Here is a 23697-nt window from a genome sequence, read left to right on the forward strand (position 1 = left end):
AAGTCAATTATGAATATTAAAATATAATTCAGTAAAGAGACAGAAATACTAAGAAAACCCAAATAGACATTTTTCTGGAGATGAAAAACACAGTAAGTCAACTAAAAAGCTCAATCAAAAAAATCTCAGCAACTGAACAGATCATATGGAGTGCAAAATATCACAGCTTGGAAACAAGGTAGGAAAATTAAATCACTTAGTCAAAAAAGTAATAAAAATATTTTAAATACATGAATAGACTGTTCAAGATCTTCATGCAAAGATTAAGTGGAGAAGATGGCATAGAACCTTGGAGTTCTACAAAATTTCCCAAACCTGGCAAGGTAGATGTCCAAGTACAAGAAGCAACATAACACCAAACAGACAAAACCAGAAAAGGAACTCCAAATATCATACAATAACACTAAATATGCATGGCAAAGAATGTGTTTTAAAGCTATACGAAAGTATGGAGTCACACATAAAAGGAGGCACATTAACCTTATATTTTTCAGGGAAAATTTCAAAAGCTACAAAGGCTTGATGGATTGTATTTCACTTTCTGCAAGAGGGTAGAACCAACCCACATCAGTATATCCTACAAAAAAATACTAGGATAATTAAAGGAGAAACAAAATCTTTCTATAAGAAAAATAAACTAAAAGAATCTATGACTACAAAGTCAATCCTACAGAGGACGCGGCAATGAATAAATCAGAATTAGGGGAAGTAAAAGTATAGCCAAGATGTTGCACAGAAAAAACTAATGGTGCTAGGAAAGATGTTGGACAAGTGGGTACCAAGAAACCACCAAACAATATTAAATCAACAAAAATGACAGCAACTATTTTTTAATAACTTTGAATGTTAATGGCTTTGACTCCCCAATAAAAAGATACACACACACACACACACACACACACACACTTTACCTTTCGATTTAGTTGGAATCTTTTAAAGAATTCATGGAAAAATGAATTCCAGGCTAATAGAATGGGTTAACAAGCAAGTGTAGCTATTCTAATATATGAAGATATAGACTTTTTTTTTTTTTTTTTTTTTTTTTTTTTTTTTTTTTGCCTGTCAAGTGATTTTCCCTTTCCTGGATTACCCCCTTCCCGAAATCCCCATAAGTCCTCTTCTCTCCCCATGTTCCCCAATCTACCCCTTCCCACTTTCCTGTCCTGCTATTCCCCTACACTGCTGCACTGAGCCTTTCCAGGACCAGGGGCCACTCCTTCCTTCTTGGGCATCATTTGATATGTGAATTGTGTCTTAGGTATTCTAAGCTTCTAAACTAATATCTGTTTATCAGTGAGTGCATACCATGAGTGTTCTTTTGAGACTGGGTTACCTCACTTAGGATGATGTTCTCCAGTTCCATTCATTTGTCTAAGATATTCATGAATTCATTTTTTCTAATGGCTGAATACTAGTCCATTGTATATATAAACCACATTTTCTGTATCCATTCATCTGTTGAGGGACATCTGGGTTCTTTCCAGCTTCTGGCTATTATAAATAAGGCTGCTATGAACGTAGTGGAGCATGTGTCCTTATTGCATGCTGGGGAATGCTCTGGGTATATGCCCAGGAGTGATATACTGGGGTCCTCTGGAAGTATAATTCCCAGTTTTCTGAGGAACCTCCATACTGATTTCCAGAGTGGTAGTACCAGCTTGCAACCTCACCAGCAGTGGAGGAGTGTTCCTCTTTCTCCACATTCTCACCAGCACCTGTTTTCTCCTGAGTATTTGATTTTAGCCATTCTGACTGATGTGAGGTGAAATCTCAGGGTTGTTTTGATTTACATTTCCAAGATGACTACAGATGTTGAACATTTCTTTAGGTGCTTCTCTGCCATTCGAAATTCCTCAGGTGAAAATTCTTTGTTTAGCTCTGTACCTCATTTTTAAGGGGGATGTTTGGTTCTCTGGAGTCTACCTTCTTGAGTTCTTTGTATATCTTGGATATAAGCCCTCTGTCAGACATAGTGTTGGTAAAGATCTTTTCCCAATTTGTTGGTTGCCATTTTGTCCTTTTGACAATGTCATTTGACTTACAGAAACTTTGTAGTTTTATGAGGTCCATTTCTCAATTCTTGATCTTAGAGCATACGTTATTGGTGTTCTGTTGAGGAAATTTTCCCTGTGCCCATGTCCTCAAGGGTCTTCCCCAATGTTTCAGTGTGTCTGGTTTTATGTGGAGGTTCTTGATCCACTTGGACTTGAGCTTAGTACAAGGAGATAAGAATGGATCAATTCACATTCTTCTGTATGCTGACCTCCAGTTGAACCAGCACTATTTGTTGAAAAGGCTATTTTTTTTCCACTGGATGGTTGTAGCTCCTTTGTCAAAGATCAAGTGACCATAATTCTGTGGGTTCATTTCTGGGTCTTCAATTCTACTCCATTAATCTACTTGCCCGTCACTGTACCAGTACCATGCAGTTTTTCACACAATTGCTCTGTAGTACTGCTTGAAGTCGGGGATACTGATTTTCCCAGAAGTTCTATTACTGTTGAGGATAGTTTTAGCTATCCTGGATTTTCTGATATTCTAGATGAATTTGCGAATTGCTCTTTCTAAGTCTATGAAGAATTGAGTTGGAATTTTGATAGGGATTGCATTGAATCTGTATGTTGCTTTTGGCAAGATGGACATTTTTACTATATTAATATTGCCAATCCAAGAGCATGGAATATTTTTCCATTTCCTGAGGTCTTCTTCGATTTCTTTCTTCAAAGACTTGAAGTTCCTGTCATACAGATCTTTCACTTATTTGGTTAGAGTCACACCAAGATACTTTATATTGTTTGTGGCTATTGTGAAGGGTGTCACTTCCCTAATTTCTTTCTCAGCCTGTTTTATACTTTGAGAATAGGAAGGCTATTGATTTGCTTCAATTAGTTTTATATCCAGCCACTTTGCTGAAGTTGTTTATCAGCTGTAGGAATTCTCTGGTAGAGTTTTTTGGGTCCCTTAAGTATACTATCATATCATCTGCAAATAGTGATAGTTTGACTACTTCCTTTCCAATTTGTATCCCTTTGACCTCCTTGTGTTGTCTAATTGCTCTGGCTAGAACTTCAAGTACTATATTGAATAAATATCTAGAAAGAGGGCAGCCTTGTCTAGTCCCTGATTTTAGTGGGATTGCTTCAAGTTTCTCTCCATTTAGTTTGATATCGGCTACTGGTTTGATGTATATTGCTTTTATTATGTTTAGGTATAGGCCTTGAATTCCTGTTCTTTCCAAGACCTTTAACATGAAAGGATGCTGAATTTTATCAAATGCTTTTTCAGCATCTAATGAAATGACCATGTGGTTCTTTTCTTTGAGTTTGTTTATGTAGTGGATTAAATTGATGGATTTCTGTATATTGAACCATCCCTGTGTCCCTGGGATGACGCCTACTTGATCATGATGAATGATCTTTTTGATGTGTTCTTGGATTCAGTTGGCAAGAATTTTATTGAGTATTTTTGCATCGATATTCATAAGGGAAATTGGTCTAAGGTGCTCTTTTTTGTTGGATCTTTGTGTGGTTTTGGTATCAGCAAAATTGTGGCTTCATAGAACAAGTTAGGTAATGTTCCTTCTGTTTCTATTTTGTGGAATAGTTTGAAGAATATTGGCATTATGTCTCCTTTGAATGTCTGATAGAACTCTGCACTAAAATAATCTGTTCCTGTGCTTTTTTTTTTTTTTTTTTTTTTTGGTTAGGAGACTCTCAATGACCACTTCTTTTCCTTTAGGGATTATGGGACCATTTAGATGGTCTATCTGATCCTGATTAAATTTGGTAGTTGTTATCTGTCTATGAAATTGTCCATTTCATCCAGATTTTCCACTTTTGTTGTATATAGGCTTTTGTAGTAGGATATGATAATTTTTTTGGATTTCCTCAGTTTCTGTTGTTATTTCTCCCTTTTCATTTCTGATTTTGTTAATTTGGGTACGGTCTCTTTGCCCTCTGGTTAGTCTGTCTAAAGGCTAGACTTTGTTGATTTTCTCAAAGAACCAGCTCATGCTTTTGTTGATTCTTTGTATAGTCCTTTTTGTTTCAACTTGGTTGATTTCAGCCCTGAGTTTCATGATTTCCTGCCTTCTACTCCTCTTGGGTGTATTACCTTCTTTTTGTTCTAAAGCTTACAGGTGTTCTATTAAACTGCTAGTGTATGCTCGCTCCAGCTTCTTTTTGTAGGCACTCAAAGCTATGAGCTTTCCTCTTAGCACTGCTTTCATTGTGTCCCATAAATTTGGGTATGTTGTGCCTTCATTTTCATTAAATTCTAAAAAGTCTTGGATTTAGTTCCTTCTTTCTTCCTTGAACAAGGTATCATTGAGTAGAGAAATGTTCAGCTTCCATGTGTATATGGGCTTTTTGTTGTTTTTGTTGCTATTGAAGACCACCCTTATTCCATAGTGATCTGATAGGGGGCATGGAATTAGTTCGATCATCTTATATCTGTTGAGGTCTGTTTTGTGACCAATTATGCCGTCAATTTTGGAAAAGGTACCATGAGGTGCTGAGAAAAAAATATATTCTGTTGATTTAGGATGAAATGTTCTATAGATATCTATCAAATCCATTTGGTCCAAAACTTCTGTTAGTTTCACCTTGACTCCATTTAGTTTGTGTTTCCCTGATCTGTCCATTGAAGATGTAATAGATGATCTGATAGTCTACCTAAGTGACCCAAAAAACTCTACTAGAGAACTTCTACAGCTGATAAACAGCTTCAGCAAAGTGCCAGGTTATAAAATCAACTCAAGCAAATCAGTAGACTACCTATACTCAAAGGATAAGCAGACTGAGAAAGAAGTTAGGGAAATGACACCCTTCACAATAGCCACAAACAGTATAAAGTACCTTGGGGTGACTCTTACCAAACATGTGAACGATCTGTATGACAAGAACTTCAAGACTCTGAAGAAGGAAATGGAAGATGACCTCAAAAAATGGAAAAACCTCCCATGCTCATGGATCAGCATGATTAATATAGTTAGAATGGCCATCTTGCCAAAAGCAATATACAGATTCAACGCAATACCCAGCAAAATCCCAACTCAATTCTTCATAGAGTTAGAAAGAGGAATTCTCAAATTCATCTGGAATAACAAAAAACCCAGGATAGCTAAAACTATTCTCAACAACAAAAGAAATTCTGGGGGAATCAGTATCCCCGACTTCAATCAATAATACAGAGCAATAGTGTTAAAAAGTGCATGGTATTGGTACAGTGACAGGCAGGCAGATCAGTGGAACAGGATTGAAGATCCAGAAATGAACCCACACACCTATGGCCACTTGATCCTCGACAAAGGAGCTGAAAACATCCAATGGAAAAACAGATAGCCTTTTCAACAAATGGTGCTGGATCAATTGGAGGTCAGCATGTGGAAGAATGCGAATTGATCCATCCTTGTCTGCTTGTACTAAGCTCAACTCTAAATGGATCAAGGACCTCCACATAAAGCCAAACACTCTGAAGCTAATAGAAAAGAAACTGGGGAAGACCCTTGAGGACATTGGTACAGGGGGAAAGTTCCTGAATAGAACACCAATAGCTTATGCTCTAAGATCAAGAATTGACAAATGGGACTTCATAAAATTATACAACCTATTTTTAATAAGGGTTGTTAAATGCTTCAACCCCCTTTCTAGTCCAATTGTCTAAATGTAGGGGAGAAAAGATGGTAAATAGGACAAGCAGATGTGGTCGTGTTTAGAAGTAGTTCTTTGGGGGGTGATTCAAATCTCCATTGTTAGGATGCCAGCAGTTCAGTTAGGTGGTGTCAGGATAGCAGACACGAATCAGCAGTAGTTTCTCAATCCAGCAGAAACCACTAGACCTCTGCAGAATTAGCACCTCTCTCAATGAAGTTAAAGATCATCACACCAATGAAGTGTGGCAAGGCTATCCATAAAAGCATTCTGTCACTGTCCAATGAACCCTATTTATACTCTCTCCAAACATCACATGCTCTCCCAAGGGTCATGGGTCCGCAGCACATGACATGACCAGAAACTTTCACTTCATTTGCTAATGTGAAAAATATATGAAGTTTGGTGCCAAATGATTTTTAGTTTTTGTTGTTTTGGGCTTGAGACAATATCTGACATGGGTTCATTGGAATTTAGAGCTGAGATGTATATCAAACTTTTGCCTAATCAGTGTTCTGTATACAGATTTTACTCATATGTTTCTGCAGGGTGGGTTTATATTATCTGCATTGGTTCAGGGATAATTAAAATTTTAGCAATATATTGGGTTAGACCAATACATATTTGGCTTTCCCTATTTCAGCTGAGTGACAGTGACACTAGTCACCTGGATTAAAAACTAAGAATGATGGGCAATTCCCACAAGGCTACCATAAAAAAGTTACTGGTTAAAAACTGTTCTGGGACCTTTATTGTGACCAATAATTTCACAGCAAGGATTTAATAACAACAGTACTTTGACTTTTCTCTCTCCTCTGACCCCAGGAAAGTAAACAGATATGTTTGCCACAGGTGGCCATGTAAGTCTCCTTGAAGAAATAGTTTCTTCTTGTTTATCTTCTCAGCCCTTCGAAAGGGCCAGGCATGTTCTCATATGGCATGGGTGATGAGCCTTAAAGTGGGCTCTGGACATGTAGCAGAATAGATAGAGGTTCTCAGTCTTGAAAATGGACATAAATGGCAAGTTGTTCCACTCCAGGAAGACACTATTATAAAACTGCTTGGAATTTAGCAGAGGAGGAGAGAACATCTTTATGGTCCTCAGATATTGGGGGAAGTGTTCTAGGGATCTAAGGTTTTTACAGCAGCTAAGGGAAGGGGAGCTATCAGCCTATCTTATTGATCGTGATGCCACACGCTCTGGCCATCAGAGTCAGGAATAGGAAGGAAATCTCAGGAGATAATGCCCAGGAAGATCCTTAGACTTGGCAGAGAGCCTGGAGAAGCTCTGTACCTTTAGGAAAGTATGTTAGTCTAACCATCTCTTACAGCTTTTAAAAAGCACTAATAACATTTACATTTGAGATATTGCTGGCAGAAGATCCTAGACTTTATGCTTGATCTTTTATTAATGATACATTTTTTATGTAAAATGCATAGAAAATTTGATCCCCCAAACTCACAAGCCTGGCTTTCCATCCTTGTATTTATATTGATTTTTCTCTTAAAACAAAACAAAGCAAAAAATGCTCTTTCTCTATTCAAATCTTTATTTTCTTAAGCCTCTAACTCAGTATTGCGTCTTCCATGTAGCTTTCTCTGGAGATGTCTGCCTCTGGGGCTGATCACTAATGAACTCTGAAAACGTGTATTGTCTGCATGCTTTTGCTGGTCATTTAATCACACACCACCTTGTAACATTTCCAAGCTCGTTTCCTGTTAGGATTATTGAGCTTCTACTGTGATCATGTCTGCTTACTGAAGCCTCAGGTCCAGTGTGAAACACAAGCAGATGTTCTATAAATGTGTATTGTAGTGAGTGCCTGCCATGGGCCAGGTGAGCAAGACTGGTACATTTCTTATGTAGTAAGAAATGAGAACATGCTCAAACCACTGCTGCTTTCTAAGCATTAAGATTTGGGGATATGGTGTTGAAAAGTCTCTGGTGGTATTTTCCTGCATCATCAAGAAAGGAGATGCTGTTCATAGATGTACTGTGATTTTTTTTGTCTTTATGAGTAAAATTCAGAAAATTATGCTGGAGCCTCTTCAAGTACATTTAGAAACATTCAGTTGTCAATCTTCTATTGGGAGGATGGATCACACCTGTCTACTGTGTGAGTTTAAGAGGAAATGAACTCTATAGAAAAATTTTCTTTTTATGGTTGTTTCTATTGTTTGGAGGATAATTGCAAATATAATCAGATCATTACCCTAAAGGGAAACAGGAGTTCTGGGGTACACATGGAAATTGGAGAGAATGTTTGTAGGGAAGTCCACATGTATCCACCCAAGTCAGAAATTTGCAGCTCCTACTGGGATCTACATCTTGTAGCTGACTGAGTCAGACCACAGTTCAATCTCCCAACATCTCCTTCCTCAGAGCAACCATTCCGACCCTAATCAACCCCACAGGAAAAATCCTGGCAGTCACTGTCAATAAAAACTTGTCTACTTTTCCTTTGATTAGATAAAAATGTATTGAATATCTGTGTTCCAGGTATAAGAAAGAGAGGGAGAGAGGGAGTTTATTTTGACTTCAGTAAAAAGATATAATGGGAAGTATTAGTAAAACCACAGTGTGTGAAATCAGAGGTGAGACTTGGCATGCTAGAGCTTCAGATTCGATTTGCTGTTTATTTTGTGCTATTATTTCGTGAGCATTTACTATGCATGCAGCAGAGGCTGTGGTACATTTTTATATACATTGTCTTGCTTTATTTGTATTGTATTCCTATTATCCTTGTTTATTGATTCAACAAATATATACTGAGCATCTATGATGGGCCCGATGATAGTCTAGGCTCAAGGAGTAGAACAATGTGAGTTATGTACAAAACTCTACTTAGTGTGGACCTTATAATCTGGTACTTGATAAAAAATAAATAAAGCTCAGTACAATTGTTAGTGATGAGGCACAGGGGAAAATAAAGCAGGGGAAAGAAGATAGGCTTGGGTAGCCTTGACAGAAGGTAGTTTTGAATAGCTGTAGAGGAAGTAAAGGAATGGGCTGAGAATCTGAGAAAGAGAGCACCACAGAGTGAAGAAAGTAAACGCGCACGTCTGGAGAAAAGTGAAGGGAAACTAGGTGCCTATAGAAGAAGAAGGAAGAGAGGGAAGACATCACAGGAAGCCATGGCTGTGAAGTCCAGTCTGCCATTATAGGGAACCTGCCCTTGAAATGAGTGAGATGAGAAGCAATGGAAAGGCCCCAGCAGAAATGACCCACGATCTGACTCAGCCTGGCTGATGGCTCAGCTGAAGGCGTGTGGAGAAATGAGTACAACAGTCCATAAAGGGTATGGAGTTAGCACAAGAGTCCTAGCAGGAAACGTGAAGAAAAGAGACTGCATTTAGGATATAGTTTATTTTTTGATATTTCCCTTTTCGTTTTAAAATAACTGTAAACTTTTAATGTATTTTAAAGTTAGAATATAAATACACCATTTCCCCCTTTCTCTTTCTTTCCTCCCATATCTCCTTCCCACAAACTCTCCCATGCCCATTCTACCCCATCTCTTAAATTGGTGGCCTCTTTTGCTTTTATTATTATTGTTACATGGTAGATAGGTAGATAGGTAGATAGTAGATAGATAGATAGATAGATAGATAGATAGATAGATAGATGCACATGTATATAAATAAGACCAGCTGAGGCTGTTTTTGTTGTTTGTATCTACATGATTTTAATGATGAAACTTTATATTGAATGATCAATTAGGGAGCTAATGCCTGTGAGAAGCTAATTCTGCTCCCTGCATTTATAAGTTGAATGTATGTCTTTGTCTAGGGGTGGGACTCCATGATCTATTTCCCTCCTTTGCACATTAGTATGACTATGGATGTTACCATTGTTCAGGTCTTATTTAGGTAGTCACTGCTAGGAGACAGTCTCACCACACTTTCTGGTCAACTTTACAGTCTTTCTGCTTACTCCTCACTGATGTCTTTGAGCCTTAGAAATAACTGTTGTGTTGAAGATGTATACTTTGTACCTGGGTTCCCCATGATTTCTGCACTTTGTTTAGTTGTGGGATTTTGTAATAGCCACCATTTATTGTAAAAAGAAGCTTGTAGAACATTAAGTTTTAGACCATAGTTAGAAATTATACTGGTCTAGTAAAGTGGCAAAAGTGGGATTTCTTCTAGGATATATGATCTTCCTGGCCCTGAAGAGTTGGCTGGCTTTCAAGTACTGGTCATGATTTCCCATCTGTTGGATACTCCTTAAGTTCTATTAGAGAGCTGTTTGTAACTGCCAAAATATGAGTGACACATTTGTACCTTTAGAGATATCTTGCCATACTGGTCAATGTTGTGATTCATAATCTGAGTAGAGCTAATTGATTATTTATCTTCCTTGGCAGCTAGCTTGCAGAGTACTTTCTGGTACTGTGGAAGCTAGACCACAGGAAGAACTTCATCTTAGCTCCATCCAGAATAATCCAAATCCTGTGTCCTAAGTGCTCCTTGTCTTTGGCAATAGGGACTTATCTTCAATTTCTGAGAGGCAACCAAGGGCAACAGCAATGCTCTACATTGTTTTGGGAGTCACTTGGACTACTCTGACCAACAATTTAAATATAACATTCTCATGCATAGGACTGGGGTTTTTATTAGATAATCTGTGACTTTCTGGGAAGTACTGTAAGCCCAAGTAGAGAATATATTGGAGAATACACACACACACACACACACACACACACACACACACACACACACACACACACGTATATGTGTATATATATATATATATGTATATACATATATATATATATATGTATATAGTTAACGAGGCTTTATCAAACAACTTTTGTGTTGCTTGTCCTTCCTTCTTTATTGATTTCAATCCTCCTCCCAAAATAGACTCACCTCTTACTTCTTTGAAGTATCTGTTAGGTCAGATACTGGGTTTAACAAAAGGATAATAATAAAGCTTTGTTTCCAATTAGCTGAAGGCATGGAAATGTTAGTTAATCTGATTGAGAAAAGAATAGAGGGAGAAGATATTTAGAGGAAAAATTAGAAGTTCATTCTTGATATGTTCAGTTTCAGATGTTAGCGGGCTATCCAAGTATATGTGTGAAATGGGCGATGTACAAATATGGGATTCGGGGACGAGCTTCTCATTAGAGATTCTCACTAAATTTAACATGACTTAGATGTTGCTTACTGCCATCATCTTAAGTAAAATCACTGGGAGAGCAAAGAAACTAAGGCTAATGACCATTAAATGATTTACCAAAGATGATTTATTGACAACATTATAGGGTAAGGACTTAAATCTTGGTCCACTTGACCTATATAGTAGCTGTTTGCTCTGTGGTATAATGGTGAATAATTTTCCTGGATTCCACTGACTGTTGAGTGGTGGTTATAGAAGAGAATGACCACTAGAACCTGGAGGATTTCAAAATTAAGAAGTCAAGATTTCTGCCCATTCTTTGTCTATCGTGCCTCGACACTAATGACTTTTATATTTAGAAGTCTGTTGTGACCCTGGCTTCATTCCTTTCTGTATCTATTTTTTTTTATTCGATATAATTTATTTACATTTCAAATGATTTCCCCTTTTCTAGCCCCCCCCCCACTCCCCGAAAGTCCCGTAAGCCCCCTTTTCTTCCCCGTCCTCCCTTCCACCCCTTCCCAGTTCCCCATTCTGGTTTTGCCGAATACTGTTTCACTGAGTCTTTCCAGAACCAGGGACCACTCCTCCTTTCTTCTTGTATCTCATTTGATGTGTGGATTATGTTTTGGGTATTCCAGTTTTCTAGGTTAATAACCACTTATTAGTGAGTGCATACCATGATTCACCTTTTGAGTCTGGGTTACCTCACTTAGTATGATGTTCTCTAGCTCCATCCATTTGCCTAAGAATTTCATGAATTCATTGTTTCTAATGGCTGAATAGTACTCCATTGTGTAGATATACCACATTTTTTGCATCCACTCTTCTGTTGAGGGATACCTGGGTTCTTTCCAGCATCTGGCAATTATAAATAGGGCTGCTATGAACATAGTAGAGCATGTATCCTTATTACATGGTGGGGAATCCTCTGGGTATATGCCCAGGAGTGGTATAGCAGGATCTTTTGGAAGTGAGGTGCCCAGTTTTCGAAGGAACCGCCAGACTGCTTTCCAGAGTGGTTGTACCAATTTGCAACCCCACCAGCAGTGGAGGAGTGTTCCTCTTTCTCTGCACCCTCTCCAACACCTGCTGTCTCCTGAATTTTTAATCTTAGCCATTCTGACTGGTGTAAGATGAAATCTTAGGGTTGTTTTGATTTGCATTTCCCTAATGACTAATGAAGTTGAGCATTTTTTAAGATGCTTCTCCGCCATCCGAAGTTCTTCAGGTGAGAATTCTTTGTTTAACTCTGTACCCCATTTTTTAATAGGGTTGTTCGGTTTTCTGGAGTCTAACTTCTTGAGTTCTTTATATATATTGGATATTAGCCCTCTATCTGATGTAGGATTGGTGAAGATCTTTTCCCAATTTGTTGGTTGCCGATCTGTCCTCTTGATGGTGTCCTTTGCCTTACAGAAACTCTGTAACCTTATGAGGTCCCATTTGTCAATTCTTGCTCTTAGAGCATACGCTATTGGTGTTCTGTTCAGAAACTTTCTCCCTGTACCGATGTCCTCAAGGTCTTCCCCAGTTTCTTTTCTATTAGCTTCAGAGTGTCTGGCTTTATGTGGAGGTCCTTGATCCATTTGGATTTGAGCTTAGTACAAGGAGACAAGGATGGATCAATTCGCATTCTTCTGCATGCTGACCTCCAGTTGAACCAGCACCATTTGTTGAAAAGGCTATCTTTTTTCCATTGGATGTTTTCAGCCTCTTTGTCGAGGATCAAGTGGCCATAGGTGTGTGGGTTCATTTCTGGATCTTCAATCCTGTTCCATTGATCCTCCTGCCTGTCACTGTACCAATACCATGCAGTTTTTAACACTATTGCTCTGTAGTATTGCTTGAGGTCAGGGATACTGATTCCCCCAGATTTCCTTTTGTTGCTGAGAATAGTTTTAGCTATCCTGGGTTTTTTGTTGTTCCAGATGAATTTGATAATTGCTCTTTCTAACTCTGTGAAGAATTGAGTTGGGATTTTGATGGGTATTGCATTGAATCTGTATAGTGCTTTAGGCAAAATGGCCATTTTAACTATATTGATTCTACCGATCCATGAGCATGGGAGGTTTTCCCATTTTTTGGGGTCTTCTTCCATTTCCTTCTTCAGAGTCTTGAAGTTCTTGTCATACAGATCTTTCACATGTTTGGTAAGAGTCACCCCAAGATACTTTATACTGTTTGTGGCTATTGTGAAGGGGGTCATTTCCCTAATTTCTTTCTCAGCCTGCTTATCCTTTGAGTATAGGAAGGCCACTGATTTGCTGGAGTTGATTTTATAACCTGCCACTTTGCTGAAGTTGTTTATCAGCTGTAGGAGCTCTCTAGTGGAGTTTTTTGGGTCACTTAGGTAGACTATCATGTCGTCTGCAAATAATGATAGTTTGACTTCCTCCTTTCCAATTTGTATCCCTTTGACCTCCTTATGTTGTCGAATTGCCCGAGCTAGTACCTCAAGTACAATATTGAAAAGATAAGGAGAAAGGGGGCAGCCTTGTCTGGTCCCTGATTTCAGTGGGATTGCTTCAAGTTTCTCTCCATTTAGTTTGATGCTGGCTACCGGTTTGCTGTATATTGCTTTTACTATGTTTAGGTATGGGCCTTTAATTCCTGTTCTCTCCAAGACTTTAAGCATGAAAGGATGCTGGATTTTGTCAAATGCTTTTTCAGCATCCAATGAAATGACCATGTGGTTTTGTTCTTTGAGTTTGTTTATGTAGTGGATTGTATTGATGGATTTCCGTATATTGAACCAACCCTGCATTCCCGGGATAAAGCCTACTTGATCATGGTGGATGATCGTTTTGATGTGTTCTTGGATTCGGTTGGCAAGAATTTTATTGAGTATTTTTGCATCGATGTTCATAAGGGAAATTGGTCTGAAGTTTTCTTTCTTTGTTGGATCTTTGTGTGGCTTTGGTATCAGCGTAATTTATTCACTTACTGTGAACAGTCAATTTTTGTCTATCGATGAGATGCTATAGGCACAGCATGAGCCAAGGATGGAGGCATTGTCTAGGGAATGGGCCTTGTTTTCCATTTGCCTTTCATTGTTATGACATCAAACATGAGCTAGAATGATGTTTCCAGAAGAAAGACAAGAAACATGAGAGACCATTTCCATCACAGAACCATGTATTAATGGGCTGACCTAAATTTAACCAGGCAAACGAAGCCAGATGAGGTTGTCACTGTCCACCTAGATCAGGCAAGCTCAGCTTGGATTAGATGGCTGCAAATCAGAGCTGTGTTAAGCTTTCATGTTTAGGGGAATGATTTGTTAAATTACTTTTTGGCAGTAATGGACTGATACTAACACCTGAGAGGTACTTTTAGAGATGCTGTGTCATGGGAGTCCCATAGCAAAGCTGTGAGGTAGAAGGTATTAGTCTCTTTTTGCCTCCAGGTTAAATAGTCTCCTGACTTGTCCAAAGGTGTGGATCCAGTAGGTGAAGCAAGAATGTAAGCTAAGATCTGCTTCTGATGCAGTCTCTTGACCTCTTGAGGCCACCACTTCATCTTCTCTGCTAATCAAAGGGCCAGAGATTTGGGAAGACAGCTTGCTTTCAGGAGACCCTAAAAGCTGCAGTTTCTGGGACAGCTTAATGTCCTGACCTACATAACCAATTTTTGATTATTTTATTGGCTATTGGTAAATACCCACAAGTACAGTACATACTCCTGTGGAAATCTAAATGCTGTTGCTTTCTTCCTACTTGGATGAATCTGGCCAGGAAAATAGCAACATTTAAAGGGCATTTCTGCTCTGACTTAAAGAGAGAAACTAGGTATGGTGATATGTACTTATAATCCTTCCATGCCAGTACTGATGCAGGAAGATCATGAGTTCAAAGCCAGCCTGGGTGAGACGAAGAGTGAAGAACAAGAGCTAGAGCTAGGGTAAGTGTGGGTGTGTCTGTGTGTGTGTGTCTGTAAGTGTGTCTCTGTGTGTCTGTGTGTGACAGACAGACAGACAGACAGACCAACAGACAGAGAGAACACTAGCCGAAGCTAGCTCATTTTGTTCTTCAAACACCCTACATCAGCTTCACATGACCCATGGCTTCTGCCTACTCCACAAACTTCATATCAAAGTTGAAGCTGTCTTTTGTTTCCACTCTGAATCCCAAGAAACAGCTTAAGAGAAATAAATGCATGGTGATCTGGCCACTTTGTGATCCATTATTTCTGACAATTAAAGCTCTTTGAATTCCTGCCTTAGAAAGAGTGAGTAAGGTATTGGTCAGGGAAGCTGGTGTTTCTATTTGTATTTATGAATGCTCTAAATCCAAACATCCAGATAAGTGGCAAAAACCTACCATTTTAAACAGACAAAAAGAAGACAGGCAACTCTTGGTGGCTGTGGATGGTAGTGCGGCATGAGAGAGGCATCATCCTTGGCCTCTGAGACACAGCAGATTGACTCCCCTTCTTTTCAATCTCTATTCCATTCTTCTAAGGAAGTCCCTTCCACACTTAGTTTCCTACCATCTTAGCATGCTTTTTCCCCCCACACATTCTTCAGCCATGTAATGAATGACCATTCACCCTATACAAGATAAACAGAAGAAGATTCCTTCCTTTAGGTGTTGTAAGTAGAGAATAAATCTAAACCGGGAACATATCTATATCATACAATTATAGACAGATTACAGAGTAGACATGGAGATGCAGATGGGGTACCATGAAAAAAATGTAGCTTCAGCAGAGATCCACATAGGCCAAAGGTGAGCCAAACAAATATCCAGGATCACAAAGGGCTTTTCAGCTGTGCCTGCTACATAAAGTTGAACCATATAGTGAATGAGCTTAGTGGGAAGCAATGGAAGAGGAGTTCAGGAATTTAATGGAAGACCGAGCCATCTAAGCCGTGTAGAATACTGTAAGGAGTGGAAGGAGAAGCAAGAGGAGTGACGCGATTTGATTTGGGCTTTAATTGGGTTATCTTACCTGATCATTTATATATACCTTACCTGGGCAGTGGTCTGAAGCAGGTGAGCCCAAATTCAATTGTATTTGTTAAGAGGGAAGCTTTAGACATGTGGACAAGGATGTTGATGATGGAGACAGGGTAAAGCATCAAGGCTCTACAAACTGAACAAGGAACCCACAGATTTTTGGGTGGGGTTGTCTAAGAATGAAGAGTCTGGCTTACGGACCAGCAAAAGGGTAAGCACCTTTTTTAAGTTTCGGTTCCAACATCTGCAACTCTTCACAAACATTTCTGAGCACTCTATGAATTTTTTGTTTCTTTTCTAAACAAATTATCATTAATAATCCACTGTCATTTATTTAAACTGCGTATGTGGTCTGAGTATAGGTATAGTGGACTTAGGGAAAAAATAATAATAGTGTTGCCAAGTGAGTTGGCTGGTGTCTTTTTGGTCTATTAGCATGCAAATTGTGCATTGGTAAGAAACAGTTCTTCTGGTGTTGGTCAGCCTGGGCTCTTGATTGACAAAGGCTTATTGCTTGGGTGGACAGACTCAGGGGCTTGTTGCTTCAAGCTCTGAGAACTGCTGGCTTACAGTTCCTGACTTTAGAAGCCAGGGGCTTATGCCTTTAGGTGTTCTGGTTAGAGGTTTATTACTCAGGGCTCTGATTGACAGTGGCCTAGCATTTCTGCATTATGTGAAATCTTCAGCTGCCAGTAGCAGTAAGCAAGAGCAGGAGTCAGCCAGTAGCAGCTAGAACAATAGCAGTAAGCCTTGTGAGTTAAGATGTTGGCCTGTAAGGATGAAAGCTCCTTGGACCCTTTCTAATGATCGGCTTAAAACTTGTCACCTTCAGCTCCTCATAGCCTTCCATCTTCTATTCCCATCATCCCTTGTCATCTCCAACCCCTCTGTTCCCTACCCTTAGTCAATCTCTGGAACTCCGAGGCTGCTTTCTTGTTGTTACTGATGCTGTTGCCATTGCTACCACTTTTTCTACTGCCATTTCCTCTTTCTGATGCCATCTTGGATCATGATAAAGATTACAAGAAGACAAGAAAAAGCCATTTGCCAAAGGCTTCCCAAGAGGCAGCACAGGAGGGTCTGGGCCAGTATATACTACATTGTCATATGAAGCAGACCCTTCTCACCCCATCTTCTGAGAGACATCTGTACACCCTAGGCGGGCCATTGAAGTTACAGGAGAAAGAAGGCTTTCTCCTGTTTCCCCTTTACCACACACTACTACTGGCTGCAGCCACCCATGCGCCTTTATTAACCATGCACTTCTAAGCAAGGAGCACTGACTTCCCTTTAATTGAGGCATAATAATTAGAACATTAGCACATTAGGAGGGTGAGACAGCATGTTTAGCTTCTGTGATTAATTATGTGAGGATTGTAATAAGTTGTTAAGACATTAATTATGCTGGCATGTTTACTGCTTTAGGTTGTGCTAGCAGTGCTTTGCCATGGCAGGTTGTAACATGCCTATGTCACCCAGTGTCTGAGGTGTAGTCTTGACCCACGGGATTGGATTCCCAGGCACGTGTCCATGGAGCACCACTGGACCATCTGCAGGAGCCTGAGTGCGTACCTGCTGCTGTTCTTCTTGTTTGTGTGAAGATGTGAGGTATGGAGGATTGATTTTTTTCTTTTAATGTATTTTAAGTGAGGTAAGACATAAAGGTCTGAAAGTCCAATACTTTTTCCATATTATCACTCTGAAACTATAAACCATAGCATGGATTGGAAATTCAGACTGTGTATCTTTGTCTTGGGTAAGGCCAAGTCTCTGCTATGTGGGCAAAAGAGCTGTGTGAAGGAAGAAGAGAGAGCCCTGGGTAGGGAGAGGTCAGCAGTGAGAACGGAAGTCTCTGACCCTTCCTTTCTGTTACCCCAATCACAAGGTATATTTACCCATGTTGGAAAACTGAGAACTCAGGCCAGAGTATTCAGAGTAACAGAAACACATGACTGGCTTAGATGATAGTAGGACTCTCATTAATAAAGATGCGCAGCCGTGGGAGCCTGAAGCATAAAAAGTCATTCACTCATTGTTTCAGGATCTGTGTAGAACTTTCTTTGGGATGAAAGTGCCATTCCTTTTTGAAAGAGGAGACAAGGAGGAATGATGGCAAAGAGAGGCGGGCGAGAAGGGAGGAGGACCAGAAGAAGAGGACAAAAGATACAGGGGCATGGAGAGGGGAGGAGTATATAGAGAGAGGAGGAGGACAGGGAGGAGGATAGGGAGGAGGTTGGAATGAGGGAGGAGGAGGTCATGGACAGAGGAAGGGTTGGAGAGAGGCAGATAAGGAGAGAGGATCAAGAGAGTACCAGATACAATTTAAGGCCTAATTCTGAAAAGGCAAATATTAAACTTCAGTATTTAGCTAAATCCAAATACTATCAGAATGTCTTTTAGGTTATGAGACTAAATGCTACCATTTAATTAAAAAATGCAGTTGTCTCTAAGATATTAGTATTGTAAATCTTAGGAGTCAAATATTTTAAATTTTAGTGTCATAGGCAGAAAAATGAAATTCTCTGCTCCACTTGCCACTGGCTTGGCTTTTAGCCCAAGGATGACCACTACCCAAAAGCCTTGATCACGTTCAATGGAGGCAGGTGGAGAAACAAATTAAATATACCATCTGTACCTTTCTTTAAGATGATTAAGCTTACTATCATAAATGATAATTTTCTTTTAAAAGATCCTCAGCTGTGCTTGGAGATCTTACCACCTCTCTGTAGTTCTGCCTTGCATTGTTATTTACATGGAAATACACACTGGTAATGGTGAATAGAGTAGGCAGCTTTCCTTAACATTGTCCTGATAACAGCACCCGGCTAACTCTCCACTCATGCTCTTGTTTCCCGTATTTAACAATTTGCAAGTTCTAAACAGTTTAGCTCAAAAACTGAACAGCTTTCACAATCACCAGTAATTTTGGTAATGTTTTATTCCTGTGATAATAAATGCATATTTAAACTGTAATTGAGGTAGAATTTCAGCACATAAAGATTTTCACTCCAAGGTCCTTATGGAATATGATTCTATATCTGAAAGCAAATGATCACACATTAACAACAGATTCAGATGACATGCCTTATTTATTTTACTAATCAGGTTACCCTGGCTGGAAAAACTAGTGACCTGCTCGAATACACCATCACTGATCACTCATAAGGTCAGCAATCCCAGAAATGATGTTGAAATGTGCCTTAGTGGTCTTGGCTTCAAATAGCTATGGCTCAGATTGAATGGTATATATTGGTCCAGCAAGGAGGCTGAAAGCTGCTTTTGGCCTGTCCCAACCTCGTTTGTGGAAAGGCAGCTGCAGCAGCTTTTAAACGAGGTAATGTTCCATCGGTAATATTTCAGGGTCAGGTTTGTGTGGGTTGTGTGGGGAAGATACCATGTGTGCTAGGAGCTGGTATACAGGGCATACATAGTCACGATAGAATCCCATTCTAAAATCACTCTGGCCCAGATTCTTACCATACTGACCAGAAAAGAGCAGCGAGGAGGATGGTTGTCCACCCCTAGCCAGACCTGATGGGTGTGTTGGCTTTTACAATCCTGGGGTAGCTGATAGATCAACAAGGATTAAAGAACCCCTGGAGAAAAGATGAATGTTAAAGAGACCAGACAGAAACTCTCCCCGGTAGGGGAAAAGCCTGTAGTAAGTAGAGAATCTGTTTTCTTTTTACCTCCTGCCTCCTCCCTTTTTAGCAACCTTTAAGATTTCCAATGTCCAAGCTTTGAGTGAGTCCTTCACAACCTGCTTACATTGTAGGCTTTTAGGGCTTGTCCTGTCGGGTGCACCAGAGATCCCCCAGACTGCAGATTAAGAGCTGGGGTCCAGGTGAGGGCTTGGTGGCTTTCAGATCCCTCAGAGACTACATTCTGTCTCAGGCCACAGCTCCAAACCACTTCCCTGTAATTTCTGGCTCCTTATTCAACCCAGAGCATATAATGTAGCTCACTTGGGTTATATCCCACTAGACTATCACCCAGACTCAGAAGGTAGAAGTTATCATTATTAAATGCACTTCAAGCTTGTACATGTAACTGAGTACAGCAACCATTAAAAATTAATGCCTCTAATAATAAAACTCCGAAAACAGTGCTGTTATGACTAATTGTAATTTATTGCAAACTGCTGGTGTGCTAAGTGCTTGGAAGAATATAAAGGTAAATAAGAGTGATCGTTGAGTAACTGAATGGGTTGAACAATTCCCCCATTACTATTGTTGCTTGAACATGATACATACTCACAGAGCTATTAGCTTTTGTCTGGTTATAGCGCAGATATGCCCCTTTAATGGTGGGTGAGAAAGAGTAAGAAGTCTTGAGCCATTTAAAGGAGCGATGATAACTACTTCCTTTTGAGGTCCAGGAGGTTATCATTTTCATGGCTGATAGCAAATAGTGTCATCTTAGTTATCTTAGGCATGCAGCAGTTTCTCTAGGTAATAAGCCCCCTGAGACTTAAGACTATCTTATTTCCCCCAGTGACTATCACAGCGTCGTAATTTGGTTTATTCTTAGAGCTTTTAAAGTGAAAGACTGTGCGTGTGCTTGTGTTTGTGCACATGTATCTTTTAGCTCCTGCCAAATTATTCACTCTTTGACTTAAGACTTCTGTAGCTACTGCTAAAGTCTTCCATTGCTTAATTGGTTGAATATTAAGTGATATTAACTTCTTTATAATGCTGACATTCTTACATATTGATCAGATATATAAATCTGTATTTAATTTCATCTATTAATTCATTCACTCATCACCAAATACTGATTTTTTTACTTTATATTTAGCATTATTTCAAGTATCAGGGACAACCATAGAGACAAGCATAGCCCCCCCTACAGTGTGTTTGCTACTAAGATAGACAATAATTAATATACAAAAGGGTGGGATACAACAAGGCCACAATAAGGGCTGGGTGGTAAATTATGTTTAAGAATTATGGAAAAAAAGAATGAGTGAAGGGCTGAGGCTCTATCAGAGACTAGACACATGCAGCATCTCCCTTATCGTGAGAAGGTCTGGCAATAGTTATAGGTGCCTTGGCAGAATGTTTGTGGATATATCATATATCCAGCTAAATTTATTCTAATTTATTTATTTACTCATTTCATGATTCAACTGTCATTTCCTGAGTCCACGAGTATGGGGCTCTGCTCCAAGGATGTGGAGATGAATATGATATCATCCTGGCCTTTGAAAGATATAACCTGGTGATGAAGAGTCCAAGATGGATTTTAATTACAGTAGATTCCGATGAGCACTTACCTACCTGAAGAATCAGGATCATGGCTTGGTTTCTGCCCAGCACCTGGTCCAGAGATCACTTTTGGAAAGACAATGAAGAGAGTGGGTGGATTGGAAGTCACAGCCGGGGCATAGAAAGTGAGCTGATATCCAGAGAGACAAGAATCACTGCGCTCTTGAGCAGCTCAGTGCTTTAAATAGGGTTCTGGTCAGGGGCTGTGTGGCAGCCTCGTTCTTCATTTGAATTTACTCCCTGCAGAATTAATTGCTGAAGTCTTTCAGAAAGCAGCAGGGAAGTATTATTTGCCCAGAGACATTCTGATGTAGTGAGGTTTATACTTATGACATATTTCTGAGAGAAGAAACCAGATTTTATATCTGTCCTATTTCTCATTAAGTCCATTAGAGTGCTATATTTAGACATGTACACACACACACACACACACACACATTTGGTTGCTTGATTGTTCTGAAATCTAGAACCAAAGAAGAAGAAGAAAAGGCTGTGCTCTCTGTCCCCTAAAAGAAGATGCACCACAGGAATGTCAAAAGGCAGTTTAAAGGAGAAATGCTGGTTTACGCATGCCTCTTGGTTACTGCATATAAATCACTTCCTTGCTTCAAAGATCTTGTTCCATGGGGACCAGCAAGTGACTGGCTGGATATCCTTGTCCCTGTGCTATGGAATGAATTGAGTTCTTCCCCCCTGAGTAGTGGGGTGATTGTGTCTAGAATACCAAACACAGGAGGTGGGCATTAATTAGGGCTAACGGCCTATAATTGGAGCTGCATTGCCTTTATTCCTCCTTCCATTCTCCAGCCTGTCAGAAGACTCATTTTCACTGAAGCGTCATAATTAACGCCAAGCCTAATGTGAAAGGCAGATGAGGTTGAAGCTCAGAATAGCTCAGAACTACCCAAGGGTACACATGCGGGGAGCAGGCCTGGGAAAGAGGAGACTGGCATTGCATTTGACCTCCAAGTGCTTTCTTTGCACTGAGGGAGCTTTGGGTCAGCCCTGTGAACTTCCCCCAGACTGTTTGAATAAGTACCCTGAAGATACTGAACTAGTCACATCTGGCTGGGGTCACAGAGTCCTGGGCTCAAGGAGTCTTAGGAACCTCAAATTACAAGTCTCAAACGGCCCCCATTCCCTCTCTTCTTTGAAAGAACAGCTTTTTTTCTTTCTCGTGAGGCTGATATACTTTTTGAAAGGTGTGAAAATTCAGTGACATGGGAGTCAGGCCAGTAGGTGTAATGATGTCTGCAAAGCCCTCCAGAGTGCCTTGGAAGAAAATTCCAGGTATTTCTCTTTTTGCTGCTGCTCTTCCAATTCCCCTGAACTCAGAGAACCCATTTAGGTGATTACTTCATGAGGAGACTGGGAGAAAAAGTAGGACTAATCTATTTCTTTACTTGGCAGCTCCCACACAGCAAAAGACCCTCGCTGCACTACAATCGCTATCTTATTCCTACTCTTTCCTCTCGGTTCTGCTCTGAACACAATGAGCTAAACACCTGCTATCCATCTCCCAGGAAGACCAAACTTGGTGCACCTTCCAGCAGGTGGCTTACAGCCCCTCTCACACACGTGTACAAATATTTACCTAATTCTGTAACACTGGAGAATTGAGAGAAAAGTAAGAGAAGGCTAACGAACCCACCACACATCCATTCTAGGCCACTGAGAGGGAAAATTAGAGTGCAGTAGCCTCAGCATCCTAAACTAGACTTCCTTGAGGACACTTAATTTAAGTACTAAGATGGAATATCACTGGCTTAATTTTCACATTGAGCCATTCATTGGGAGAGGATGCTTAAGTGTGTATAGTTTCCCTTCTCCTAATAAAGTGGTACTTCCAAAGGACTGCCGTGCGTTGCTGGTGGTTAGGAAAAGAAGGTAGGATAGAGGAGTGATTGACATGTTATAGATGCTGTCTCACTAAACACGTGCCTATAGGGTGCTCCCTGACCATGCAGCTTCCTCTGGTACAGATAGAGAATGGCATGAAGGTTTTCACCACCAGGCACAAACCCACACAGGCTTGCAGATGCTAGAGTTGCCTATAGAACACAGATGCTTAGTTCCGGAGACTGTTTTAATGCCTTAGTGTTTGGCTTCTGTTTGTGATCCTCCCATTTGAGTAGAGATCTACAGAATCATTAAGCAGGTTCCCTCGAGATTTCTTGGTATCATTTGTGTTTTCATCTTGATGCCTAAGCATTGAGGCATTTATGGTCAAACATTAGTAAATCCCTCAATCTTCATCACGAAGATTCTTCTTTGACGTAGATAGCAACTAATACAGAAGCCCAGAACTGGGTGGCATGCCCAGAATAAAAGACTGGAGTGATCAGCTCTAAATGGGGTATCTATATAATACCTCTTTACCCCAAAACTCAAGGTTTATCACAGAAAAGGGGGCAGAAAGATTGTAAGGTAGTGTATGTCTGCCACAAAACGGTATTTACTGGACAGGACACTACAATTCCACACATGAACTCATGGTGGCTATGTCTGCATGCCCTTGACAGACACAAAATCAAGCCAGTCTGAATACAAGCATTGATAGTGGATGGGCTCATAAAGTCTCACTCCTACCCGTGCATCCGTTGGCAACTTATGGTCAGTTCTCAGCATGTCCCTGAGGGCAACTCACACTCTAGTTGATAGTCTTATACCCATGCCTATACAAGCAGTGCAAA

The sequence above is a fragment of the Apodemus sylvaticus genome, chromosome 12, assembly GCF_947179515.1.
Source record: "Apodemus sylvaticus chromosome 12, mApoSyl1.1, whole genome shotgun sequence".
NCBI lineage: Eukaryota > Metazoa > Chordata > Mammalia > Rodentia > Muridae > Apodemus > Apodemus sylvaticus.